This window comes from Oryctolagus cuniculus, chromosome 3 (genome assembly GCF_051225735.1).
Source record: "Oryctolagus cuniculus isolate XC-2025 breed Fujian yellow rabbit chromosome 3, ASM5122573v1, whole genome shotgun sequence".
Classification (NCBI taxonomy): domain Eukaryota; kingdom Metazoa; phylum Chordata; class Mammalia; order Lagomorpha; family Leporidae; genus Oryctolagus; species Oryctolagus cuniculus.
The window spans coordinates 7,642,497-7,657,496 of record NC_142869.1 but is presented as its reverse complement, the minus strand read 5'-3'; the positions used below and the strand labels follow the sequence as shown (position 1 = coordinate 7,657,496).

Sequence of the window (15,000 nt, the reverse complement as noted above, 5' to 3'; positions counted from 1 at the left end):
TCGGCCTCACCTTGTGGATAAAGCCAGCCGCAGCCCCCCCCCCCCACCAGCCTGCTCTTTGTCCCCTGGAGTGGATCCCAGGTTCCCCAAGAGGAAGTGGTCACTGCTCAGCCAGGCCCTGTCCCCAACTTCCCCTTTGAGATCAGAGGTTCAGGCAGAGCCCCTGGGCCTTCCAGGGAGGGGCCAAGGGTAGGCTGCGAAGCCCCCACCCCTCCTAGACCCACAGGCACAATACGGGACCCTGGCTTCTGCGGGCCTTGGGAGCTATATTTGGCCGCGGAGGGATAACAGGGTGACTCATGGTGGGGACGCCGGGGATGGGAAGTGGAGGAGCCTTCTGCCTGGACCTGCGGCCCATCTCTGGTCCCAGGCCTGCCGCGGGGCGGGGACCTCCGTGGGCACTCGCCCGCAGAGTGGCTGAGATGGCGGTTCCCGCGGGCTGTGTTCTAAGTGGGGATTTTAGGAGGCCGGGTGCTCGCCCAGTGCCTAATTGGTCTCATTTCAGGGAGTATAATTGGAGGCTGCATCTGTAAGATAATCTTGGTCCAGGAGGCTTTGCGTGCCAGCGCCGCCCCCACCAGGCTGCGGGGGAGGAAACTGCCAGGCTCCGGGTGTCCTCTCCCCTCCCCTCCTGCTTCCCTGTGACTCCCCTGTGTCCCTGGTCCCTGAGTCAGGTCCACTCACCCCGGACTGCCTCCCCCGAGCCACTACCCTTTACTGCCAGACTCTGGGGAAGTCACCTCCCGCCCAGAGCAACCGGGGACCGGGCAAGACCCATGCCCCCGATGGGAGAGCCACTGTTGTGGGGCTCCTGAGGGCTGCAGCGAGGGATCCTGTCGCTAGGGCCGATGGCCAGCCTTGCCCAGGGCACTGAGGGCAGCAGTGGATCGGGGACTGTCCTGCAGTAAGACTGGGCTCCACTGTGGCGTAGCGGGTAAAGCTACCACCTGTAGTGCCAGCATCCCATGTGGGCGCCAGTTCAGGTCCTGGCTGCTCCGCTTTCCAATCCCGCTCCCTACCGGTGGCCTGGGAAAGCAGTGGAAGATGGCTCAAGTGCTCAGGCCCCTGCACCCACGTGGGAGACCCGGATAAAGCTCCTGGCTTCCGCCTGGCCCAGTGCTGGCCACTGTGGTCATCTGGGGAGGGAACCAGCAGATGGAAGATCTTTCTCTCTCTCTCTGTAACTCTTTCAAATGAATAAGTAAATATTTATTTTTAAAAAAAAGAAAGACTTTCCATCCTGGGGAGGAGTCTCCAAGGAGTCTGAAGAAGGGAGTGGGGGAAGTGGACAGTGACAGGTGTGAGACACTCCACAGTCCAGGCACTGCTGAGATGGCCAAGCTGCAGCATGAGGACAGAGCTTGGCAGCCATCTCAGTCAACCCAAGCAAAATCTCTTCTGTTGCATTCGTTGAGTTGGTTGCTTCCAGTGGCGGGGAGCTCACTTCCTCCATGTGTCCTGTTTGATGTAGGATTAAGTCTCTCCTTTTTTTTTTAACAGGCAGAGTTAGTAAGAGAGAGAGAGACAGAGAGAGAGAGAGAGACAGGTCTGCCTTCTGTTGGTTCACCCCCCAAATGGCTGCTACAACCGGCGTGCTGCGCCAATCCGAAGCTAGGAGCCAGGTGCCGCCTCCTGGTCTCCCATGGGGTGCAGGGCCCAAGGACCTGGGCCATCCTCCACTGCCTTCCCGGGCCACAGCAGAGAGCTGGACTGGAAGAGGAGCAACCAGGACAGAATCCTGCACCCCAACCGGAACTAGAACCCAGGGTGCTGGCACTGCAGGCAGAGGATTAGCCTGGTGAGCCACGGTGCCGGCAAGTCTCCCTTCTTTAATGTCTGTCCTGGTGGGCCTTGTTCTGTTGCCTGGGTGTTCTATGGAGACAGGGGCTGGGACAGGGGCTGCCCCCCGCAGAGCCGGGACGTGGTGGTGGTCAGTAATTGTTGTCAGCAATGATGAGGCAGCATTGCATGGCAGCCAGGTGCCACTTCAGGGCCATGCACCGTGGGCTGACACCAGCTTTGCCTTGACGATGCCCAAGTCTGTTTCCAGAACACTCCTTGCCCTTTCTACCCCACTCCTGTGTCCAGGCAGCAGTGAACACTGGAGGTGGGCTCAGTGTGCCCTGGGCAGCATGGAGGCAGAGCAGGGCAAGCCCCCTCCCACGGGGACCCTGTGCAACCACTGTGCGGCCGGCCCTGCGAGGCCTGAGCCCCCGCTGCTCCTCTGTGGAGCCCAGCCATCACGTGAATCCCACGGTCTTGACCAAGAGGAGGGCTGCTCACTGCATGTGGCCGCTCCAGCTCCAGGCCTCAGATGGCACCAGGGGGCTGCGACCTGCTCAGGGTGCCAAGATTCTGGTGGTGGCAAAGGTGCCGGGTGCGCCTTTTGCTTGATTTTCTCCGTGGCCTTGGGACTCGGCAGGTGCCTGGAGGTGGCTGGTTCTGGACGCTGTGGCTCAGCGTCGGCTCCCGCCAGCTGTGCAGGTGCGGGGTGGCTGTGAACACACAGCTCTGCTTCCCCATGGCTGGAGCTGGGGAGCAGCTGCTGGCCGACCCCTCCCACCACCACGGCTGGCCACCCCCTGCTATTTGGGGCCAGGTCAATCTCAGGGTGCTCACCCCAGCCCACAGGTGGTGGTCTGATGAAGGGCGGTGAGGGGAGGCTCTGCCCCTGCAGCTGCCTGCAGTAGCCTTGAGTCTGGCTGGGACCAGACCTGAACTTGGAGATGGAAGGCAGATGGAAGGTGCAGCCCACAGCCCAGCCCAGCCCAGGGGGGACCAGAGGCCTCTGCCCAGAGGGTGCTCCAGGCTGCAGGGGCCTGAGGCCACAGAGAGCCTGCAGCTAGCCCGGCAGGGGTGGGCATCCTGCCAGGGTCCTGGAAGCTGTTGGGGATGGGGGATGGGAGGGAGGAGATGCCAGGAACCAGCAAGGTGTGCCCAGGGCAAGCTTCACCTGGGCCTGAAAAGGGAAAGAAAGGCTTGGAGAAGGCCCTTAGCGTGGTGCTTTCCTGGCCCTCAGCCGCCCACGGGCCTGTGGGGTCAGCAGCTCTGCCAGCTGAGGCTTCCTGGCTCAGCCCAGCTCCGAAGGACCCCAGCTCGGCCTGCACACCCCGGGGGCCTGCCGGGGCCCCTCACCTGCCTCCCCCAGCCTCCCAGGCTAGCCCTCGGGCTGGAGACCCCCAGTCCTACCCCACCAGGGGCTGCTCGTGTGTGGAAGGTGCCCGGCACAGCGTGATCTAGCCAGGTGGCCCTGCTGCTGGCCCTCAGTCCCGACCCAGCCGGTAGGTGTGTCACTTTTCTAATTCTGAGAAGCCAACTGAGCCGGCCAGAGCGGGACCACAAGACCACAGCCCGGTGTGAAATGCAAAGGAGGCCCCCATATGCAAAGCAGCCAATGTCTGTGCCTTCTCTTAGGACCTGGCCCAGCCACACCCAGAGGCCCCCAGGGGTGCGCACTACCTGGCATCTGTCTGGGTGGGGCATGGGGACACTGGCCTGCTGGGGACAGGGACCAGCAGGAAGCCTCCCCTCCCCTGAGACACAGCATTCTGCCCCTTCTGAGGCTGCGTGGGTCCCTGGTCCACCGACTGTCAGGCTGTCTGCCCGGGCTCAGGGGAGGAGAGCACCTTTGAATCAGGCTGAGGCCTGCTGTGGGGCTGAGGACTGGGGTGCCACAGGTCTCTAAGGGACCACTGCAGGTCTGGGAAGGAATTGTAGGCCAGACCCCAGGCTGTTGCTTGCATGAAAAACCCTGAAGGTGGGTGGGAGCCGGCTTGGGACCCTGCCTCAGCGTGGGGGAGGGGAGGCTGGTCCCTGAGCTGCCCCGGCAGGCAGCTGGGCCGCGGGGGCCCTGGGGAGACCCAGATGTTGTCTCTTTCAGCTCACTGCTTCCCAAAGTGTGGGGGGGGGGCTGGGGGAGGCCACGGGGAGGAGCCGAGGGGCCCCTGGGGCTTAGGGAGCGGCCAGGGAGGCAGAGGGCTGCCATCTGTTCCCCAGGCTGCAGGGGCAGAGCGGCCACCCCCCCCCCCCCGGGCCTGGTGCTTCCAGGAGTGGGTGGGGCGGGAGCGATCTGGATCCCTGCAGCAGAGTGAGCACCAGTTAAACCCTGGGAATTGGGGCGGCGGGGTGGGGGGGGGACACAGGTCTGCAAAGTGGGGTCCAACCCTAAGGCACAGGGGCCTTGCAAAGCCTGCTAAGAGGGGGCAGAGCCTGCGGGGGAGGGGCTACAGAGCCGGGAGGCCTGGCCTAGGCTGTTCCTGGGGCCCTCACATCTGATGCCCCGACCCCAGGACAGCTAGAAACTCCCTCCCTTCTCCCACCCCCATCCAGGTCCCCCTCAGGACATCCCACTTCCTCCCCTGTCCTGGGGACACCTAACACTGCCACGGTCCTCACAGGCCCCTCTTGAGAGACGTCCGTCCACGCATCCATGGCCACGGTGCCACTGTGCCTCCTCCCTCGGGCCTCAGCGCGTCCGTGGGCTCAGCTCCACTCTGCGCTCACTCAGTCCTCACTGCCGGCCCCTCTGTTCCCTGGAACTCCTCCTCCAGGAGTGGCTGTGGTGGGCAGGCTGGGGAGGAGGGCACCAACCTTGGATCCCCAGGCCCCAAAGAGGCCCCACTCCCCACCAGCTGGGTGGCCTTGGGCAAGTCCCCGCCCCTCCGTGCCTCGGTTTCCCAGCTGTGAGAGAAATGAGGCTAACATGGACACAAGCAGGGGGGTCTAGACACGGGGCAACTGCTGGGAGGGGCTGAGGGGCACCAGTACTCAGCACTGGCCAGCCAAGGGCCCCAGAACCAAGCTGAGGCCTGCCCAGGACTTGCGCATCCAGCAATCTGGGAGCTCATACATGCCTGCACCTTGCTTCCTGAGCACATGGTGGGCACCCTGAGGGGGGCCCGGCCGCGCCTACAAAACAGTGTTCTCCCTGCTGCTGCAGCTCCCCGCCCCGGCAACTCTACCCAGAAGCCTGGGCCAAAAGGGGCGGGAGCTGGCAACAGAAGAGTTAACTCGCGCGGCTCCTGGAGGAGGCCCTGCGCCCCTCCCCTTGCCGGAGTCCCCTCCTCTCCTCCCACCGAAGGGGACAGAGGGCTCCCCCACGTGGCCAAATGTGCCAAGGCCGGAAGCTGGGGCGTCCAGCGCGCCTGGCTGCAAACATCTGGCCCCTTGGGCCCAGAAATACATCTGCCTGGTCGCACCAGCTGTTGGGCGTTGGAAAACCAGGTCACCTGGCGTGTGTTTGTGCCTGCACGGGTCGAGCGCCGTGTGCAGCCCAGGAGCTGTATTCTTAGGGGTCCGTGGGAACTGCTTGCGGCCGTTCTAAACGCTGCCGGGCCTGGTCTGCTGTGGGTCGTGGGACAAGGGCACAGAGCACGGGGACAGGAAGTGCGGTGCCCAAGTGCAGCTAGAAGCTAAAAACATACCAGGAACCCTTGTGGATTTCAGGCCTGTGTACCTGTCACCATGCTCAAGCCTTCTCATACTTTGTTTCATTTGTGTGTGTGTGTGTGTGTGTGTGTTAAGGTTTATTTTATTGATTTGAAAGGCATAGTTAGAGAGAAGGAGAGACAGAGACAGGAGAGAGATCTTCCATCCTCTGCTTCACTCCCCAAATGGCCGCAATGGCTGGGCTGAAGCCAGGAGCCCAGAGTTTCACCTGCATCTCCCGCATGGATGCAGGGGCCCAGGCACTGGAGCCGTCTTCCGCTGCTTTCCCAGCGCATTAGGGAGCCGGATGGGAGGTGGAGCAGTCGGGACTCGAACTGGTGCGCACAGGGGATGCCAGCACTGCAGGCCAGGGCTTTAACCCACTGTGCCACAGCGCTGGCCCCTGTTTAAGTTCCTTGTCACAGCCACCTGGGAGGGAGACAGTCTTCTTGTCCATGTTTGGCAGATGGAGAAACTGCGGCTGGGTGAAGCTACAGCCCTTGTCCGGCACAGTCTCAGCCGCGCCTGACTCCTCCGTAAGCCTGCCTCGGCTCAGGATGGCGAGGAGGGACCGCGGAATCCGCTGAGACGCTCACGGACGAGCCCAGCCCCTCCTCACCCCCGCAGCCTCAGCGCGTGCTTCCCTAGAGCAAGCGGAACGAGGCTCGGCTGGGACCGGCACAGGGAAGGCATCCACGTGGAAGGAGCGGGAGGGGCCCGGCTCGCCTCCCAGGCTCACACGCAGCCCGGCGGCCCCACACCTGCCAGCCACAAGGTGTGTGAGACAGCGTAGGGCTCGGGTATTGGTTCCCTCAGATTTCAGACACCCAGAGAAGCCCACGGCCACTCAGATCCAGATGTCCAGCGGCAGGATGTCTCGGGCCCCCTGGCAGCCACACACGGGCAGGGGACACACACATGGGCTCCACCACATGTGGCCCCGCCCACGCATACATCTTCTTGCCGCTGCCGTCTTTTCTGTGCAGATACAGCTGGGCGCTTGGCCCCCGGGTGCTCAGCCCAGCCACCCGGCAGGTACGCGCGCGCACACACACACACACAGGGGTCTCAGAAGGGACGGCAGTGGAGTTGGTGGAGGAGCTGATGCCCCTGAGGCCCCACAGACACGGGGGGTGGGGGCGTAAGCCCTGGCCTCAGCCCCAAGCAGCGCTCCCACCTGCCCTCACCCTCAGGCTGTCTTCTCTCCTCCGCTGGCCAAGGTTGGGCCAGGGCCTGGAATGCCTTTATTGACCACCAGGGGGCGCATGAGCATTGACTAATCCATCAGCCCAGCCTCCTTCCAAAATTCTCACTCATTCATTCCTAAATATGCATTAAGAACTCATTTTGTGTCAAGTGCTAGGACTCAGGGAAGAAAATGGGGGAAGGGGAGGTGGAGGGCAAGGGAAGAGACTTGTGCCTATAGTTTAGTGGGCAGGTGTTAGCAAGAGGGACTGAATCAGAAATACAGCTAGAACGCACGGAATAGCCGCTGTCTCAAGCTGTTCTGGATTTCTGACGGGCACTAAGGCGTTTCCTCCAGGCTGGCTTGGGCTGGGGGATCTTTCTACTTTATTATGCAGGCAGTAAGGCAGACCTGGTGGTGGTTAGCACTTCACGGGGGTGTCGTAGGGTCGGTGTGCAATCGTGTGCAGCACTCGGAACACTGCCCAGTCGTGACAGAGGGGAACTGAGGCACAGGAGGCCTACGGAGTAAGAGGCCACCCTGGTTCCCGAGTGTGGGCTCACCCAGCTCCCAGGCCTCCTGGTAGACCCAGTCGGGGGTTCTGGGGACACTGGGGCCAGGAGGCACTAGAGAACTTTAACAGGAGAGACACGATCGAGTGCGCATCTCACGCTGGCTGCAGAGTGGGCCAGCCAGCTGGCGGGGTAGCAGTGGAGGGCCGGAGCCCCGCACCATCTGAGAGAGGCCCAAGAGGCAACCTGGAGGGGCGGAGCCGGGGGAGGAAGAGGCAGAAGCCAGGATGTGGAGGGGGAGAGCTGGCGGCACCCAGGACACCCAGGTGGAGAAGCCTGGGAGGTCCAGGCCTGTGGGGCTGCAAACGAGGGAGAGCGGCACCAGGACCTGCCGCCTGTCTTTCCTGCAGTTACTGTGAGGGCCAGGAACGCCCAATTCCGGCTGCCTTCTGTCCCGGGCCTGTGGGGCTCAGGGCTCCAGGGGGGTGGGCACTGAACCAGTCTTTCATCCCAGCAGGATGAGACGGACCCGCTGTTGGCAGCTGCCAGTCCTCAGCACAGGGCAGAGTGCTAATGTCACAGGAAGCATGCACACACACGCGTGCACACGCACGCGTGTGCCCCTCCCACACGCGTGCACACACGCGTGTGCTCGCTGAGGCTTTATCCTCACAAAGCCCTCTCTGCAGGATCGCACTTAATCCTCAGGCCACCTGGGAGGCAGGCCCGTTCGACCTCCGCTCACTGCCCCGGGAGCTGGCCCGAGCTCACGAGGTCGCCGTCCGCACCAGGACTCTTCCAGGATTTTTGCCGCAAACCGCGGGCTCCTGTCTCCCACCCACTGCCTGCACCACGCCGTCCGGGGGGTGGCGGTAGCTGTCCCTTGCCGGCTCTGATTCCCGCGCAAGGCTCGGGCTGGGGCTGCGCCCAGGGCGTGGGGTCCGAGGTGCCGGCTCTGGTAGGGCCAGGCCCCTCTGGGGGCTCCAGGAGAGCAGAGGAACCAGCCCGGCGAGGCCTGGAGCCTGCGGGAGGGTGGGGGTGGAGAGGGACGGGCCCGGGCAGGCGAGCGGGGACAAAGAGGGAGCCGGCACACCTGACGGCCCGCGGCCCGCGCCCGCCAGCGCCGATTCAAAGTGCAGCTGAGCCTGTGATTGGCGGCCCGGCCCAGCCCCACCCCTCCCTCACCTCCCGGGCGGCGACCACGGCGGCGGGAGTCGGGAGGGCGGCTCGCGCAGCCCCGTGGCCATCGACAGCCGCCCGGCGAGCCTGGGCTCGTGCCCCGTGCCCTGCGCGACCCCGTCCGGCAGCCCCGGGCTCCGGCCGTCCAGCCGCCCCTCCCCGAGCCGTCCTGTCGCCCGCGGCCTCCTCCGCGAACTCGGCTGGCCCCCAGCCCGTCCTCCCCGAGTGTCCCCTGACTCCAGGCGGCCACCAGCCCGGGCCTGTTTCCACTCCGTGCCCGTCGGGCCTCACCATGCGGCGGCACGAGGGACGAGCAGGGTCCGAGTCGCGGGGGGCTGGGCGAGGCCCCGGAAGGGTCAGCGACTTGGGGGCTCGGGTTTCGGGGCGGGCGCTAGAGGCCCCGCGCGGGCCGCGACCAATCCCCGCCCGGCCGACGCCCCCGAGCCCCGTGGCCGCGGACCGGCGTCCTTTGTTCCAATGCGCTCTGCGCCCCCCACCCTGCCCCGGCCTGCCCCAGCCCCCTGGCTTCCGGGCTGGGCTGAGCGGGGACCTGGTGGGTGCAGGGCCGGGCCCCACCCGCGAGGACTCCCTCTTGGCCGCCAGGCTGGGGCCTGCTCGTGGGCGCCCCAGGGGCTCTGGAGGGCTGGTCAAAGAAAGCCCCGGAAAATCCCTTGGGGAGGCCGAACTGGACCGTGGGCGGGGCCCCCTGGCACCTGGATCTGGCAGTGGTCCCGCGCCGGCCCCACCTTGGCACCCCGGCCTCCTCGCCCACTCACTGCCTTTGGGTACATTTGCCTAATGAGCCCCAGCCTCTTGCCGGGTCTGTTTTGTGGGTGCCTCCTCTGAGACGCCCCTGGGAGTGGCAGGTGCCTTCCTCCACCTCCTCCGGCCCACCCTGCAGTGCCTAGCAGCTCTCCCCGGCCCAGTGTCTCCTGGGGACCCACAGTGAGGTCCAGGCAGGCGGCCGAGGCTCCTCCAGGCCCGACACTGCGTGAGCTCTGTCACTCAACGGGAGTCACAGATTTCTCATCTGTGAAATGGGACCAAGCCTTGTATCAGTGTCAGCTTTTTATCCCACGTCAGGCTTGTTTGTTGTTAAAGATTAAGAGGAGCCAGTTGGAGTCCCACCTGCCCCACTTCCGATCCAGCTCTCTGCTGTGCCCTGGGGAAGCAGTGCAGGATGGCCAAGTCCTTGGTTCCCTGCACCCATGTGGGAGTCCTGGATCAGCCCAGCTCCAGATGTTGCAGCCATTTGGGAAGTGAACCAGGGGATGGAAGACCTGTCTCTCTCTCTCTGTCTCTCTCTCTCTGTAACTCTGCCTTTTAAATAAATAAATAAATCTTTAAAAAAGAAAAAAAGCAAAAAGTATCATTCTTGGATACTTCAAAGTTAATTAAGTTTCTAAAAAAAGTGAAATTAACTTCAAGATGCAATGACTTTGAATGACCCTTGTCTTGACTGTTGAGGAACGGTTTTTTTGTTTTGTTTTGTTTTGCATTTTCATGCAAACTGTTGAACTCTTTAGCATAGAGTTGGTCTTCTGTGTATAGTTAATCGAAAATGGATCTTAGTGGAGAATGGGACTGGGACTGGGAGAGGGAGGAGGAAGGGGTGGGAGAGTGGCTGGGAGGGTGGGTATGGTGGGAAGAATCCCTATATTCCTAAAGTTGTACTTACGAAATGCATGGAGTTTGTATTCCTTAAATAAAAGGTTTCTTTGGGGGGATAAATAAATAAATATTGAAAAAAAAAAGAGGGGCCAGCGTGGTGACACAGTGGGTGATGCCCGGCGTCCCGTATGAGTGCTCAATCAAGTCCCACCCGCTCCACTTCCGATCCAGCGCTGATGGCCTGGGAAAGCAGCAGAAGATGGTCCAAGTGCTTGGGCCCCTGCACCCGCGTGGGAGACCTGGTTGGAGTTCTGGGCTCATGGCTTCAGCCTGGCCCATCCCTGGCTGTCCCAGCCTTTTGGGGAGTGAACCAGTGGATGGAAGATTGTGTGTGTGTGTGTGTGTGTGTGCGCGCGCATGTGCATGTGTGACTCTGCCTTTCAAATAAGTTAAATAAATAGATCTTTTTAAAAGCGATTGAAAGAACTAAAACTCGCAAAGAGGGAATGGAGTTGTGGTGTGGCAGGTTAACCCTCCCTATGTTTCAAGCATTTGGGGAGGATATCAGTGGATAAAACATCTTTCTCGGGCCGGTGCCGCGGCTCACTAGGCTAATCCTCCACCTAGTGGCGCCGGCACACCAGGTTCTAGTCCTGGTCGGGGCGCCGGATTCTGTCCCGGTTGCCCCTCTTCCAGGCCAGCTCTCTGCTGTGGCCCAGGAGTGCAGTGGAGGATGGCCCAGGTGCTTGGACCCTGCACCCCATGGGAGACCAGGAAAAGCACCTGGCTCCTGGCTCCTGCCATCAGATCAGCGCGGTTCGCCGGCCGCAGCGCGCCAGCCGTGGCGGCCATTGGAGGGTGAACCAACGGCAAAAGGAAGACCTTTCTCTCTGTCTCTCTCTCTCACTGTCCACTCTGCCTGTCAAAAAAAAAAAAAAAAAAGAAAAAGAAAAAGAAAATCTTTCTCTGTTTCTCTATTTATTTATTTGAATGCAAAGAACAGAGACCTTGGAGGAACCACAGCTCCAGGCAAGCCCAGCCCCCGCCCCCAATTGCAAATCTGGTGGCTGCTCCTGCTCTCCCTCCTCCCCTCCACTCAGAACTCCACCCTCAGCCCCTTCTCCCCTTATTCCCTCCTCCTGTGGACGCCCCTCCCTCTCAGACCCCACCTGCCCCGTGGCCACCTCTCTCCTGGGCCCCTGGAGCCACCTTCCCTGGAAGCATCTGGAAGCCAATTTGCTCCCAAGTTCTTCCTCACTACCCCACCAGCCACACCTGCACTACTTCCGTGCTGGGCTGTCAGGGCTCACCATGGCCCAGGCCAGGGCCCTCCAGTGGTCCTACCTCCAGCACTGTGGGGACCGTGGCTCCCAGGAGTGGTCCGCCCTGCCCTCCCAGGGCCAGCATCCCGGCTCATGTTCTCCTGCCTGTCCCTGGGCTCCAGTCAGCCTCCATGCCCACAGAGCACTCAAAATGCAGGGCCCACCTCCTCCCGTTGCCCTGGCCATCAAGTCCTAGCTCCTGGTGTCTTGGGCAGGGCCCCACATCTGGCACCAGCTGCCTTCCTGTGGCAACCACAGGCATAGGGCGCATCTTCAATGAGAGCCCCTGCTTTGGACCAGCAGGTTAGGGAGTGGGTCCTCCCTCCCGGGGTCCAGAGGCCGTGCCAGGCCCCGAGGACAAGCAGGGGAACAGCCGAGGCTGGGGAGCACACTGCTCCTCAAAAGGCACACGGGGTCCGAGTCCTGGCTGTGCACAGGTCCGCTTTGTGGCTCTGGCTTAGGTGGCCACCCTCTCTGGTGCAGGGAAGCGCAGGGTGGGGGCTAAGAACAGGCAGGGGCTGCCTCTCCTGGGGGGTCCCTGGGCCCATCTTCTAAGTCACCTGGGGGGGGGGGAAGGGAGGGGCGGGGGATGCTGAGAGAGACCAGCTGCTGTCTGCTTGGGAATTCCAGGCTGATGATAAGCGGAGGAGCCGGGCCAGGAGGGGAGGCTTGGCCTTGGCCCCCAGTCATGCCAGGAGGGCCCTGTGTGGCCCATTGGGCAGGAGGTACTGACGAGGCCAAGGAAGGCCAGCCAGGACCCCAGCAGAGCAGGACAGCACCCCCAGTCCCGCTCCTGGAGAGCCATGGGAGGAATTTCCCTCCCGCACCCGGGGCCCTGCTCTGTGGTCTGTGCCAGGCTCCCCTGGCCCCCTAGGCACGGAGCTGCCCTGTGCCCACAGCCAGCTCCTGCCATGTGGGCCGTGGGCGCAGCTGACAGGCTGTGTGTGCGTGTACGCAAGCGCGTGCTCCCGCTGCTGCGTGTGCCAGCCTAGCAACGCTCCCAGGGCGCCAGCGGCAGCGCCAGGAGGGGCTGGCAGCTCTCGTGCGCTCCCCCCGCCTCCTCGTTTCCCCGGCTGCCTCCGCTCCCCGCCAACACCTGCTCCAGGGGAGGCAGCCAGCACGGCCCCCAGGCCTGAGGCTCGGCCACCTGCACCTCCCAGCCTGGCCCCGCGGAAGCCCACCCCTCAGGTGCCAGGAGCGGAGCTTTGTGGGGAGCAGCAGGGGGCATGGCATATCCCAGGAGCCCCGGGCCACCTTCCCCCTCAAGCCTGAGTGAAACTGGGGGCCGTGGGAGGGTAGAGAGGGCAGACCAGGGCAGGGACAGTCCAGGGGGGCGGGAGAGCCAGGCAAAGGATTGGAGGGGCAGTGAGGGGGCCACGTCCAGGGGCTGTGCGGGGCCAGGCCACTAGGGTGGGTGAGCTGTGTATCCCGGGGCAGCAGGCACCGCAGGACATGTTGTGCAGGAGCTCTTGATCCAAGGGGCACGGGGAGACTGTGGCCCGGAGCAGGGAGAGGAAGCCGGGGCATCGGGTGGGGTGCAGGGGGTGACGCCGCGGGCCTGGGCTCCAGCCCTGACCTACGGCGCCTACAGCACCACTGGCCTCAGCTCTGGTCCAGGAGCCGCACGGTGACCATGTGCAGGTTCGCTGGGGGTGACGTGATGCAGGGTCGATGTGGGCACCTTTGCTCACCTCTTCCGGGCGCTGGTGTGCAGACAGCGCTGTGGCCCGCCAGAGCAACTCTGTCTCCCCTTGTCCCTTCCTTCCTTTCCCGTACCTTTCCTGCCTTCCCTCTTTCCTTCTCTTTCTGTATGATTTGAAAGGCGGGGGGGGGGGGGGAGGGAGAGAGAGAGGGAGGGGGAGAGAGAGGCATATCTCCCATCTGCTGGTTCACTCCCTAAACGCTTGCAACAGCTGGGGCTGGGCCAGGCTGAAGCCGACAGCCTGGCACGCAATCTGGACTCCCCCTTTGCGGGTGACGGGGACCCAACTACTTGAACCATCACCTACTGCCTCCCAGCGTGCAAATGAACAGGAATCTGGAATTGGGGGCCCCAGGATGGGACTCGAACCCAGGGACTCAGATATGGGATGTCCCAAACAGCGTCTTATCTTCTCCAAACACCCGCCCCCGGGATCTGTCCTGGAGCCCACGCCTGGCAAGAGGTGCTGGTGGTGGAGGCCTCAGCCGGAGCAGGCAAGCGAAGGCAGGAAGGACAGGTGTTGCAGCAGTGGCCGGCAGAGGCAAACCACTCTGAGCACCCCCGAGAGGCCTGGACGCCACCAGGGGAGAGGCGATGGGGCCAGGAGGCAGGACCCCACCACGCTTTGGATGGCAACGGGGACTTGGTATCGAAGGCCGTCAGAGTTCAGAAAAATAATGCTGCCCCCACCCCGCTGAGCCCGCCTGGGTGCTCGGGGTTTCCCCTAGGCTCAGGGTCACAAATGGGCAGGGGGTCCAGCCTCAGGGAGGGGCTTTGCAGACACTGGGCCCCGAGGGCGGAGAATGCCCACTTAAGACCCCGAGGCCAGCGCCGAGGAGGCCAGCTTGGTGCCACCCGGCGAGGGGACCAGGCTGGCCGGGGCCCAAGGCCCTGCCCGGCCCACCCTCCCTGGCCACAGTGGAGCCATTGATGCACAAGAGGCGTGCAGAGCTGCTGCAGCTGGCGCAGCGTGGGCACTGCCGGCCTTGGGAGGGGAGTCACGGTGACCCCGCTGTCCCCAGGCCACTGGAAGGCAGGCGCCAGGACCCGGGGTGGGCATCTCTGGTGTGCGGCAGGCTGGGGTACCTGAGTGGCGGCCACGTGCCCTGGAAGGAAAGGCCTGGTGCCGGCAGAAGACGGGCCCTGTCTGCCCTGGGCCCTCGGCGCACGGCTCCTCTCTGCCCAGGCTTCCCGAGACCCTGTGGCCCCTCGCTGGGCCTTCTGGCCCCCCACTGCACTCCCAGCAAGCCCCTTGCTCACCCCCGCTCCCTACCCCACTTCCGAATCTCTGCTCTCCGTGCACTGAGCCCACTGGGCACTTCCCCACCCAGCTCGCCCACCTGTCCAGGGCCCAGCCCACCCCCCAAGCCTCAGCTGGACGTGTCCCCTTCGTAGGGGCCCTGCAGGGTGGCTCCAGGCTGACTCAGGCCCCACTAGGCTACCCAGCATTTAAAAACATTTTATTTCTTTTTTAAGATTTATGTATTTTAAAGACAGAATGATGGGGGGAGGGGAGACATACACAGACACGCACACACAGAGAGGGAGAGAGAGGGAGAGAGGGAGGGAGAAATCGCGTGCGTGTGAGAGAGAGATCTTCCATCCTCTGGTTCACTCTCCTAACTGCCCACAGCAGCCAGGGCTGGGCCGGGGCAAAGCCAGGGGCCGGAACTCAAGCACCCAGGCCATTCCCTGCTGCCTTCCAAGGTGCGTTAATGGGAAGCCGGGTGGGAAGCCGGGTGGGAAGCGGAGGAGCCCGGGACGGGGAAGCCGGGGATGCGGGCCTCCCAGGTGGAGGCTGAGCTCGCGGGGCCACGCTGCTGCGCCTCCCCCGGCAGTTTGCAGGCCCTGCAGCGAGGTTTTCATCTTAATTACCCTGCTAGATTATGAAGGTTCCTGGCAGAGCTCCTTAGGGGAGGAAACTCCCGCTCACTGGCCACCTCCCTACCTTCCTTCTTCCTGCTGGGCCCCAGGGAAGACGTCCTGCAAGGGCCACTCGCTGTCCGCAATGCAGCCTCAGGTCAGTGCCCACCGTGCAAGCCTGGCTCCATCCACCCACAG

The 15,000-nt window shown here is 63.3% G+C and overlaps 1 protein-coding gene across 1 annotated transcript in view; it reads right to left on the bottom strand.

Annotated features, from left to right (window-relative positions):
- LOC127491831 (uncharacterized) overlaps positions 1–15,000 on the bottom strand; it is a 36,845-nt gene that overhangs the window by 7,300 nt on the left and 14,545 nt on the right. The window lies entirely within an intron of this gene.